We start from the raw sequence: 12505 nt of genomic DNA on the forward strand, positions 1-12505 counted from the left end.
TTGTGTCACGTTCTTTATACCATTAAGAATCTTTGACAGCTTTTGAAGAAACTAATGATCTAATATGGTTGGTAGGAAGATCATTTTGACATAAGAATGATAACTATATTCAAAAGTCTAAGCACTGACAGAGATCTTAAGCAGAAGAGAGTTTGTATTTGTTGAAGCCTGTTATACCCAAGGCAATGTCCTGGATCATTTTGGTACACATGCTGGATTTCCCCCCTTTTCACCATCTGTAAAAAGAGGTCATGTTGCATAGAGTAACTGCTACTTGACTGTTAACCCCTAACAACTCTTTCAGGAACTCATGCCTCACTCTTCTGCTCTGTCCTAGTGTTCAAGGACTTCAGAGATCACTAGGAAGGTCTTTTACATGTGCTTTGGAACAAACTAGTCATCCACTAGTCCAGAGCTAACCAGCAGAACTGTCTGTAGTGATGGATCTGTTAGTGAGACTGGGGAGCTGAAGTTTTAATTCTAATAATTTTGATTTAAATTGTCTCACGTCGCTAGTGGTACAGTACTGGGCAGCCCAGGATAAGCTGGTATTTCCTGGGCCCTTCTGCTAATTACCTTTCCTCCTAGTGGGTATTTTGTGAGGAATACTCTTTTTTTTGAGCAGGACAACTATCACTATTGTGTCTGCTGGGGATCACTGCTGACTTTCTCCAGAATTTACTGCTTCTACCAGGAATAGTGAGCACTCTGACATCTCCCTGCAAATGCCACCCCGGAATTGAGGAAGATAGATCTCCAATTGATACAAGTTGTTCCCCAGTCTTCTGCGGAAATTTAGGAAACAAGCTCTTCAATCTTTACTTTTAGTTTTACAACTCCCACACAAGTTCATACAAGGACAAATTTAAGTATGACTCCTCAATCAACTTGGAGGCTTATTTGCAACCCTTTTTCTTCTTACCTTACTCTCATTTCTTTTGGAATGGATTTCTTTCAAAGACCTCTACTGCACAAGGCTATATAGTTGGGCAAATGAAAATCTTTGGCAAACCAGAGGGGCAATAATGTGCAGGTCAGGCAGTCAGATATACATAAATTACCTTATTTTTCTCTCACAATAAAACACAATGCACAGTAGGTAGATAGAGAAACTGAAATCCAGATTTTAAGTTGTAAGAGGTTACCAGCTTACAAGGGGTTGAGCCATAATTCATGTCCATGTCTGAGACTCCCATTTATAACAAGCTGCCCCTTTGTTAAGAACTTATAGCTAAAAGAGAAAAGATTTATAATTAGATGACGGGTTTAAGTACACAATATCTGGTTTAAAATTTAAGAATATTGGAAGTAAAACATGTATATTTAAGAATAACTAGTGAGCATTAAACAATAGATGCCTAGTTACAAATAATTGTATTCAAACTGAATGCTATTTAAATTTGGATTTCATGCTTTCCAACCAGTATGGCTATACACGCTACAGTCAGAGTGCTTAAACTTTTATCAAAAACATATATTTAGATGTATCTCACATTTAGAATGACCACAACCATGTCACCGCTTAAACTAGCTGGTAGTCATCAAGGAATTATTCATAATGCCTGATTGCATATGTGACTTTTACAATGTACATGTAGCTTAAGATGTAAGTCTTTTGGAATGGTCACAGTATTACTATAGAGATTTTTATAGAATTAACATTGTGTCTACAACTAAATAGGGAAGACTACTGCTTTTGTAAAACAGTGATTAAGACTGGAAGTTCACAGATAGTCAGCAAAACCAAATATTACTCTCTCTTCCCACTGGGGGACTAATGTCTCAGATATTTCAAAACAATGTAGAATATTTTACATATCTTTGCTTTAACAGTTAATGTGCTTTCTCTCTGAAGTTAGGAAATTTAGCACCATCTTATAGCTACTACTTTTTAAAGGGTTGAAATTCTATTGCTAGAAACAAAAAGAAACATTTCTCTCATCAAAAATCCTTTTACTTTCTGACTAGTCAAGCTTTTAATTATTTCATGTAATAATGGCCTTGTAAAATTTCAACTTCAACTGGTAAGATGTAATTTATACAGGCCAGAACAGTTTTTTATCTATTCTACCAAGGTTTCTTACAACTGATCAGTTGATCATATCATCCATTGTCTTGTTCTCTTTATGTTTTCATCACAGATTCCAAACACAGTAGAATCACTCAACAAATATATTTCTAGTGCTTTTTTTTTGAGACAGGGTCTTGCTATGTAGTTCAGGCTGGCCTTCAACTCGCTGTGTCACCCAGGCTGGCCTTGAACTTGTTATGATTCTCCTGCCTTAGCCTCCTGAGTGCTGGGATTACAGACCTGTGCCACCACACTTGGCACTGTAGTGCTTTTTTGACAAGTGAGGACTTTTAGATTCTTTGAAAAATAGTAAAATACGTCACACATGATTTCTTATCACATCATTGATATTATATATTCATATATATGAATTCATATGAATATATATATTATATATATAATTAAAAGTCACAAAGCATTGCATCATTATCTTACCTGGACCCTACAATGCTAACTGCTGAAAGCAAAATTTTTCTGCCTAATCAAATCTTATTTAATAAATGATATATCTTTGGCCACCCCATGTGGTGTAAAAGTGTTATTTGACCTAAGAGACAAAATAACCTTTTAATGTCATCTCTGGCAATATTTGCTTCTTCTTCCAATGCTAGCAAGGCTGGGTCTTCTGCCCTAGCAAATGAGTCTAAGACAGAATTTGGAGAAATCAAGCTGCAGTTCTGCCATTCCTTGATATTCTCCCAGGTGAACTCCTGGGTTTCATGCTTATACTTCTAAAGCAAGCAAACTTTAAGCTAATTATGTGCTAGTGTATTCTCCCTTGCTGAATTTTGGCAGGTTGCTTCTGTAAATTATGAAAAATAAATGTGAAACATGCAGATGTCTTTTGTTTGAAGCAGATGTTTCGTCCATCTTGCCAGAATCCAATCAACTGTTCCCTTGGGGTCCTTCCCCCAACAACATTTTCCCAGGGCAACTCAGAAAAACGAAGGGGTGATCAAAATAGCACTTCACAGACCTTTAAGGAAGATTCTGTACTTAGTGGCCTTTGTTAAGGAAAATTAAAATTAGAAATATCCCTGACCGCCAGAATTAGATTGTCTCTGGTAAAAATGCTGGATCCACTTTTTGGTTTTTCTCTGGTGTTGTTTGGTGAAACTGGGAAAAGGGTAGGATCACTGTTGCCCCTCTTGGATGAAGAGGACACACCTTTCATCCCATCATTTTGTTCAGGGCCAAGAATACTGTCTTGAAGACGAAATCTTTACTTGCTGATTCAGTGAGTCTGTGCTCAAAGGTGCTAATTATACTAAGAAATTTGAGAAAAGATGACTTAGCAAGAGTGAAATAGTTGCATAGATAATATATATATTACTGTTTATATCACATAAGTAAGCAAATAACTCTGTAGGCAGTATTAGTAAAGGTTTTGGACCATCACAGGTGTAAATCAGCTTCTCCTCTCATGAAGACTGTTAAGTAAAAATAGGAACCAGTTGTAGGAACTCATAGGGTCCATGGAGAAAAATGTGTAGAGCTGGTCAGTGTTGAGATTGTCTGTGGTTGATGTCATTTTTACCCAGAAGGTGGAAGTGGTCACTACTGCCAGGCTTTTTGGATAATTAGCATATAACTTTGAGCAAATCATTTAACTATCCTCAGACTCAGTTTTCTCATCATAATACCGACCACAGAGCATTTTCTGTGAGACAATGTAAGTCAAATACTAGACACAGAGTCTGTGCCTGACATATTATTGAGCAAAACTCAATAATCCAATGCTTGTTCTGTAATTCACTTTCTACTACTTCCCAATGAGGACTTATTTTATGTATGCATGTGTTTATATTTATTCACATTTGCTAATGCACATTTTTGTACAGCAAGATGAACACATTTTTCATCTTCTATGTACAGCACAGCTGAGGAGTCAATCTCCTGCTAGCATTTCTTCCCTTCTTATAGATGTAATATATGATGCTATATGACATTTGCAATATCCCTTATTTACTCTTTTTGGATATGTTTTCTTAATTTTTCTTCATGAGTCCCATCTCTAACACAGTTTCTCTTCTTTGAATCCATCTCAAAACTCTAAGTTTTTTAATTGGAAAGTTTCATAGTATTTTCAGGATCTAAATGATATGAATATAATCAGAGATTATACTCAGCTAATATTTATTGAGCACCAAGTGTGTGCCAGGCACCTAAAATTTTATGTATGAACAACAGGGAAGGGAGTCACTATTCTGGTTCCTAGAATTATGGCTTTGGTTTTAACGACAATATTATAGACAATATGCATTGTCTATACATTTTATTTACCTGCCTTCAGAAGTTTTGTGTTTTTCAGGAACACTTTACCACAAGCATAAGACTAATATTACTGGTTAAAAGTGAATGTTTTGATCAAATGGTAGATTTTTATTTTCTTCCCAACATCAAGCAAAATCAACTCATTACTATATAAACATGACATTACTGAAAGTTTACTTTGCAAAGCAATCTGTTATCTACACTAACAAGATTTTCTAAATCTGTTCACCCAGATACATAAAAGAAGAACACAAGAATAGAATGAGATAAAAATGAAATAAATAAAAGATAGGGCTGGAGCATCAGAGCTTTCAATATGAAATTGAGAATATAAAGTCTACTTACTGAAAATAATAATGACTTGTGGTATTAAAATAACATTTTTACTTAATTTGTGCAACACTTATGTTTATAATAGCACATGGCTAATAGTGTTCATCTTATATGCTATTGTTTTAGAGATTAAACAAAATAGATATGCAAGAATTTCATAAACCCAGGGGAAATGTTCAGTTATTAGACGACAAATTGTCAACTTCATAAAGCACATAGCTAGATTTTTTATTGCTTTTGAACATAAAAGAAATTTGAGTCTCAGACAAATTGAACAACATACTTAAGTAATACAAATTTTAAAAATACACTGAGATTAACTGTGAATCTAGATCTTCTGATTCCAAAATGAACGTTTTTCCACGTTATACCTCTCTAACTCTCAAATAACTTAAGAATAATTAAGAAGCTCCATAACAAGACTGTATTAATAAATGTAGACAATACACAGTCTCTTGATAAATTTAAAGATAAACATAGTTATTCAGTGTGGCTTCATGGGAGAGGTTATATGTTTTGAAGGAGTTAAGACTGAGTTAATTTATGTGCTATATTGTCCATACTGTATGTATCGTAGTCTTCCTAATTCTCCTTTAACTTATGGTTTCTTTTCTAACTTAAATTTATAATTTCAAAGTTATTTTCCAGCTTTGAAGGTATTTTCTTTGTCTTCTAGCACTATTCTCCCACACGGACAGATTCTCACGTCTGATGATCCTCACTGGAAACGGAGGTGAGGGTGTATCTGACAGCACATGCTGACAGTTTTCCCATGCACCATTTAAGAGGTTAGCAAATAGTCAGCCAGAGGTGAAAGATACTCTGAACCATGACCAACCCCTTGAGAAATTTAAATTTAAATTTCTTGGTTCTTTTATTGCAGTTTTTCTTGAAAAAAATAGAAAGTTTTAAAATAGATGTATAACATCAATAATAATAATAATATGATAATTCTTTGTAGAAGCTACATCCAGTGCTAAAGGGAATATATTCTAAAGACATCACTAAAGCATTTATCTAGCTTTAACTGCCTCATCAAAGAATATTATTTTTTAAAAAGAAGCCTCATAAAGATGTATGAATATATAGACCTGATTATTCAAAAAATTGTACAAATCAAAATAAATTTGCCAGAGCAATTTAAAATAATTAACCTTTGACAAACCTTCCTCTCTGGTAATGGAATAGTAACTATATGAATAAAAGATAAGTCGTGACATTCAATGAATTACAATATTCGTCCCATAAATTACTTGATATAATAGCTCTATAGTCTACATTTTCATAACACTAAAATGTCCCAAACACTAAAGAACCCATTCATTTCCAGTGTGTGGTTTGCAGATAGGTTGGGTAATTCCTTTTGCTTTCTTCAGATATCCTTCAATTAAAGTCTTTACTATATTTTCCTCTCCAAATACACCTTCTGTCAGCCTGTCAACTGTTTCTGGAGTACATACACTTGGTAGAATGGAGGCTTATGCTCAGTGCCCTGAATAGTTCATGGAAATAAGTGTTAACTTGGTTTGCATGCTGGGTGGGGGCTGGCTATGGGGTGGCATTGCCACCTGGCTGATCATATTTAAGAATACAGTGGTCAGTCCCTTGTGTAGACTATGTGCCCCTTGGGGATGTTGCTGTTCTTCCTGCTTCTGTCCTCATTTCCCTGAGATAAAGAAAGCTTTTCCAGAGTACACTGAAGCCATCTTTAAATACATATAGATCAGTAGATGCCATAGAGCAAAAACTGGCACTTCATAAGAATAACTAGGAGGTATCATTGGTGTGTGCAAGCCTCAGGATGGCCGAATAGATGCATCATGCCCAGTATTGCAGTTTTAAACAAATAATGGAAATTTACAACATGAGGGTAGATGTCTTCTGAGAAATGTATGCATCTCTGCCTGTCCATTTTGCCCATTAAATACAAGATTTACTAATTATCTAGGAGTGACCAATCAGTTTTCTTCAACTCTTCCAAGACACTTACTTGTGGAGTCAAATGAACAAAATGGACCATGAAAGCAGTACTGGTTTTCAACTCAATGTGTGTACCACCCCAGTGTCTTTTAACGCAGTTACATCACAGCAAAACATGTCTATACTAACAGATCACTTAAAATTTCATTATCCTTGATCTCTGAAATATTGTTGAATTCAGTTTTAACATAATAAACACAATTTTTTTTGTACTGGGGATCTAACTCAGGACCTTGTGCTTGCGAGGCAGGCGGTGGAACCACTGAGCTAGATCCCTGGCCCCCAAACAGACATATTTATTGAGTACTTGCCATGTATCAGTCATTGGTGTAGGTCTTACAAATATATTCAATTTTTTTCATAACTCATGACTATTAGGTTTCAGTTTTATTCCCATTGTGCATAAGAAAATTGAAGCTTAGTGTCTGTCATTTACCTAATGTAACACTGGCCTTTTAACTCTTGTACTGTGCTTCCCCAGATGGACTATACCTTATGGCTACCAAATTCAGAACCTCTTCATAAAAAGGCCTATCTCTGTTCCCTAAGGCCAGAGTTCCAGCTGAAGATAATGGCAGTCATAACTCCAGAGCTGGGGCTTATTTTGCTTCCCTTTACTGCCTAAGTCACAGGGACAGAGAGATGAGGCTCCTCTTCATTCCAGACCTCCAACTTGGTCCTGATGCTGCAAGGCTGTTCCTGAACAACTGTGTACCAGGCCCGTTGAGGCATTATCCTTTAGACATGACATTGGTTTGAACCAAAAATGTCTTCTGTTTTTGTCTTTTTTTTAAATGAAAGTTTAGATCTACGAAAATAAAAGATCTGTAGAAAAATAAAAGAGATCACTAATTCAAGCCAAAATTATTCCTTCTTAGTTTGAGAAGCTTGCTTAGTAGTAACTTCTCTATGTAGTTAGATGTTTTTCTTTCTCTTGAAGAAACCAGAAAGATTTCCTTCTTATTTGGGTCCTCATTCTCCTCTGCCTCCTTCTTCTCCTCCACCTTCTTGAGGTTACACTTCTGAGACAGAACATTAGGAGCCAATGAATGTCTGTGAATACAGACATCTATAAACATCCCATGGAAAGAGTTCTGCAAATGTCTCTGAGATAAACACTGCTCTCGCTCAATTATCTCTTTTTTAGTTGAAGCTCAAAACAATGAAAAACTTTATCCACATTTGTTCACCAAGTTAGTAGCTGAGTGTAAAGTCTTAGTTCAGCATTCATTCAACACAAATTGTTTTACATCATTATGCCAGGAATGAATATATTATCTTTGCTGTTTACCCCAAACTCTGATTTAGGGAAAGAAAAAAAATCTTAGAATGATAAAAAAAGTTGTATTTTCTTTTCATTTGTATTCATTTTCCTTTTCCCCTACTTTCTTAACTTCTTTTTGTTTTTACTAATCTATAAGGCATTATACTAGGTCTGAGGTAGAAAAAACATTTCAGTCTATAGTGATAAGAAAGTAATTTTTCATTGCAAGGTGCCCCCAAACTTTTATGAAATGCTTCTTCTTCTTTTTTTTTTTTTTTGAAACAATGTCTCACTATGTAGCCCAGGCTGGCCTTGAACTTGCAGCAATCTTCCTGCCTCAGCCTCCCGAGTGCTGGGATTACAGAGATATGCCACCACAAGATGATTCTATTTTACATTTCTTTTTTGTTACTGGTTGAGCAGCACCAGCAGTGACATTCCTACTAAAGTGAAATTTAATCTCTTTTTACTGTGGTCCACAGTAAGAAATATATTTTATATCATAATCCAGCATACATAATATGTACACATATACACATATGTATATGTATGTATGTGTACATATATAGAGAGAGCCAGACATAACTGGAGCATAAAATGTTTCATGAAATAATAAAGATTACAAATTTCTTATCAAATATGATTTTATTAACATTTAAATACTACAAGTTGTATCATGCTGCTGATTCTACTCTTTTTCATGTTTTTAAAAAGCTAAACAAAGCTCAATAATTTAGTCAAAGCAGTTTGTGCAAATGTTCTAATTCCCTATTTAATTTTCTTGTGAAAGTACAGAAAGTTTAGGTGACCAGTACATTTTGTCTGGCTTGGTTCTAGATCTCAGACTGTGTGATTTGGTGATTCAGATGCTAAGGGTACAATGGGAAATCTGCCCCTAATTTTTCATTTTCAAATTTCCTGAAATCTAATGAATAATTTTGACTAATGACTCAATATCGTTTATACATTCAGCATTTATGTTAAATGAGTGTATAGATCTGTATGATCACATAATTCCTTCTAGGTTCAAAAGTATGATTCCTCAGTATTTTTTATTTGGTATCAGAGTACTTGCAAAAACAGTCTCCTCACATGTATCCTTTACATAAACTAAAAATCTGTAGAATCACAAATGTATTTGTATTGGTCTTGAAGTTTTTCTAAAATGTTGACAGATGTGAAATGAGCATTATGAAATGCTTAGTTTTACATTTGCATTCAGACCTGTTGTTTCAATGGGGCATTTTTATAAAATAAAATGTGTTACTGCTGTTCTTGAAATTCTTCTGGTACCATAGCCAATTCAATTTGCTAACTATTATATTCTTATGTGCACTTAGGTTTAAAGAGGCTTAACCACTGTTGGGTTTGGACATCAGTGTGAGAGAGAGGTCCAATCTTTTATTGTCATAATATTCCTATTGTAACATCACTATCAATGCAAGAGAATTACAGAGGCAGCAATGCCAGTATTGATGCATATTACATATATTCACCCATGAGGTAGGGGTAAGACTTCTGCTAAGTTTAGTAAAAGTCATCTGGGTAACAGCCTGAAGCAAAACTTTTATTGGTTACATAGCTCAATTGCCAAAAAGGTGAATTTTTTTTTTTCCCCATATATAGCTGAGTGAACATTTGAGCCCTTGGATTAGTGAAACTAATCCATGAAGGAGAGCATTCAGAAACATGGATTTGATACAGAGTGCAGCAATCTTTGAGGGTTTAGAAAACCTTTATCCCTCAGTCCAAAGGCAACTGTATTCAAGATTTTGTGAAACTGATTTTATATAGAACAAAGTCAATGTATTTATTTATAGTGAGAAATGCAACTACCATATGGTCCTGGCTCTTTACATGAACACAACCTGAGTGTGTTCTCAGCATAAAAAGCCAAATGAGAACCAGCAGTTTGCTGTGTAGACTGAACTCCAATAAGGGAACCTTGTGGATACAGTAGGTGCAATACCCCTGGGCCAAGACAATCCATGTGTTCAAAGGAATTGGAATTCACATAGCCAATTGGCTAGGATTTTTTTCTTCTAGACAGGAAGTGAATAGAAGAAATAATATTCTCTGTCCTTCAGTTCTATTATGGAGATCATAATAATAATAGTAGAAACTTGTACAAGTCTGGAAAATTCAGAAAAGCACCTCTGAAAGAATAAAATAATAGCTATAATTATTCTAGAAAGAGAATAAAATAAACTTGTTAATACAGTATTCTCCTATGCAGTCTTCTCCAAATGTGACTGAATTTAAAGTTTAGTTTTCTAACATGGATGGCAGAACTTACTTGATATCAGTAAAAGAAATAGTCTTTCTATAGGATCTTAACTGATCCACCTGACTTATCTAAAAGAGTTTTGTAATTCAATTCTACCTTGTTTATCTAAAGCTTTTCTTTAGCTGAAGGAAAACAAATAACGAGAAATAAAATCTCAGATTTAGATCTTCAAGTCACACAAAACCAGGCAAGTAAATAGCTGGCTAAGAATAATCTAAGTGGCAAAAAACAAAAGCAATAATAAAAAACAACAGTGGTATTGTTGTTTGTGATGTAATTCTTGGTAGCTTGCACTTCAGGTCTGTAGAACGAGGTTCGACATGAGGAGGGAGCTGCAGATAGAGGTGGGGTATGGAAAAGAGGACAAGGGAGGTGTTTAGCTTTCATTTGCAAGTGTGATACCCGCTGCTTTGTTTATGGATTTGATGCTATTCATACAGTCTTTGCAATATTAATTTTTAATTTATGATGCTCATTAGGAGACACTTAAAACAGAACAATTATCATTTATCTTGATATATTATTTACTAGGACTGACTGTCATGGTTAGGGGCCCATGATTAGTAAGAGGGGGATCTAGAAAAGCTTCTAAAAGATGGTGGAATAAAAGGATTGGAGTTTAGGAAGCAGTTGTCAGAACCTAAAGCCCGAAGTTCTAATGTTGAAGGGAAAGCCAAACAATCTCTAATCAAGACTCAGGAGGCCCCCTCCAAGACAAGCCTGGAATAGTACTTAATGAACCTGCAGGATCATATTAATGAGACTCTCTGTTAGGCCACCAGCTCATCAATTATTCAGCCAGCTGCATTCCTGATACTTTGCTATCTTCCTCCTCCTTTTGCGTTGGTGTGATTACTTTTTTAACCCTCCATTTCCTCACCTGGAGTCTAAAGCCTTCTGTTGTATAGTTCACTTTTTTTCTGTTCAAATATCATTGCTTCTCAATACCTAACCAAGATATCAAAGATGATAATGAAAATATGCTGCAGAAGTCAAATTTCTGAGAATGTTAGAGAATTAAGGCACTCTAACTTTGTGCTTCCCTGATACTCAACCTTTTTATTGTGCTTATCGCAATGTGCTTTAATTATCTACTTGTATATGACTCTCCCCATCTATTTGTGTATGACCCTCCATTAGATTGTTAGTTTCTAGAGAATGGCTAATGGGTAACAGATACTGAATGAGAAAATGAGGGGAGGGATGGATGGATGGATGGATGGATGGATATGGGTTGTCAGTCATGCCTAATATTAAGTCCTACTTATTTATCATCAAGAAGATTACAAAGTGGATACCTAAGCATCTCCTGGACATTTTAAAAGAAACTAAACAAAATAGAATTTTGCATTTACAATCTGGGTCATGTAGGTAAAGATGTATCTGCAGGTCAAAGTAAAATATCCATGTCAGTGTGGTACTTAATTCTGCATGTGCTTATTTATTTTTTCTTTTTAGAAATTAAAATCAGCCATACCACGAACCGCAATCAACTATAATTTCAGGAACAAAATTGTGTTTAATACAGGTGGGGAGAAGGTTTTGATGAGCTTTCTGAGTGAAGACCAACAAGTTTAAGTGTGAGTGAGCTTTGGTGTGGAACAGAGGCTAACATTATACTGAGATTATTAGTTCTTTGCTTTCTCAAGGTCAATAAGGAAATCAGGGAAGCCAATTTCCTTTCTTCAGGAAGAGAAGTATGACTATGATACTGACTACAGTCATTACCCCACATAGACAGTGAAAAGGAAAGGCAAGAATTATAGGTATTTTTTATTCACCCTTGGACAGGTTGGATGATTGGATATACTTGAAAGGTAAATTGGTGAGCTGAGGCAAAGGCAGTGACTGGTATGAGGAAATGTGTTGAGATTCTATCCTTTAGTGATATCCCCAACCTGTTATGACTAAGCAAATACCAGAAAAGAGAGTAAGGATCCTAATTCTCTGAAAAAATAGAAGTCAGAATATGTAAGTTTAATTCCTCAGGTTTGGCAAAGTAGACTGCGAAGCCAATGAGAAGTGATGACTTTTGCCTAGTGGTTTCTAATTTATAAAATCTTAACTAGTCACAATTCACAAACCTTAACTAGAGAAATATTGTATTGTCTGGACATTCTCTTTGTAGGCCTTTAAGGTAGCTCTTATCAGTGAGTTATGCTGAGAGTGGGTTACAGGTATGCTTGGGTTATGCTCCCCTTACTCTTTGGGGTGCCTTGCTGGGCTGAGACATGCACCAGGAGAAAGATCATCCAGTTTTCCTATGTGATGGATTCTGAAATGTACCTTTTGTTTT

This window comes from Heterocephalus glaber, unplaced genomic scaffold (assembly GCF_053883595.1).
Source record: "Heterocephalus glaber isolate CG9 unplaced genomic scaffold, H.glaber_assembly_v1.0 deba00001457, whole genome shotgun sequence".
NCBI classification, from domain to species: domain Eukaryota; kingdom Metazoa; phylum Chordata; class Mammalia; order Rodentia; family Bathyergidae; genus Heterocephalus; species Heterocephalus glaber.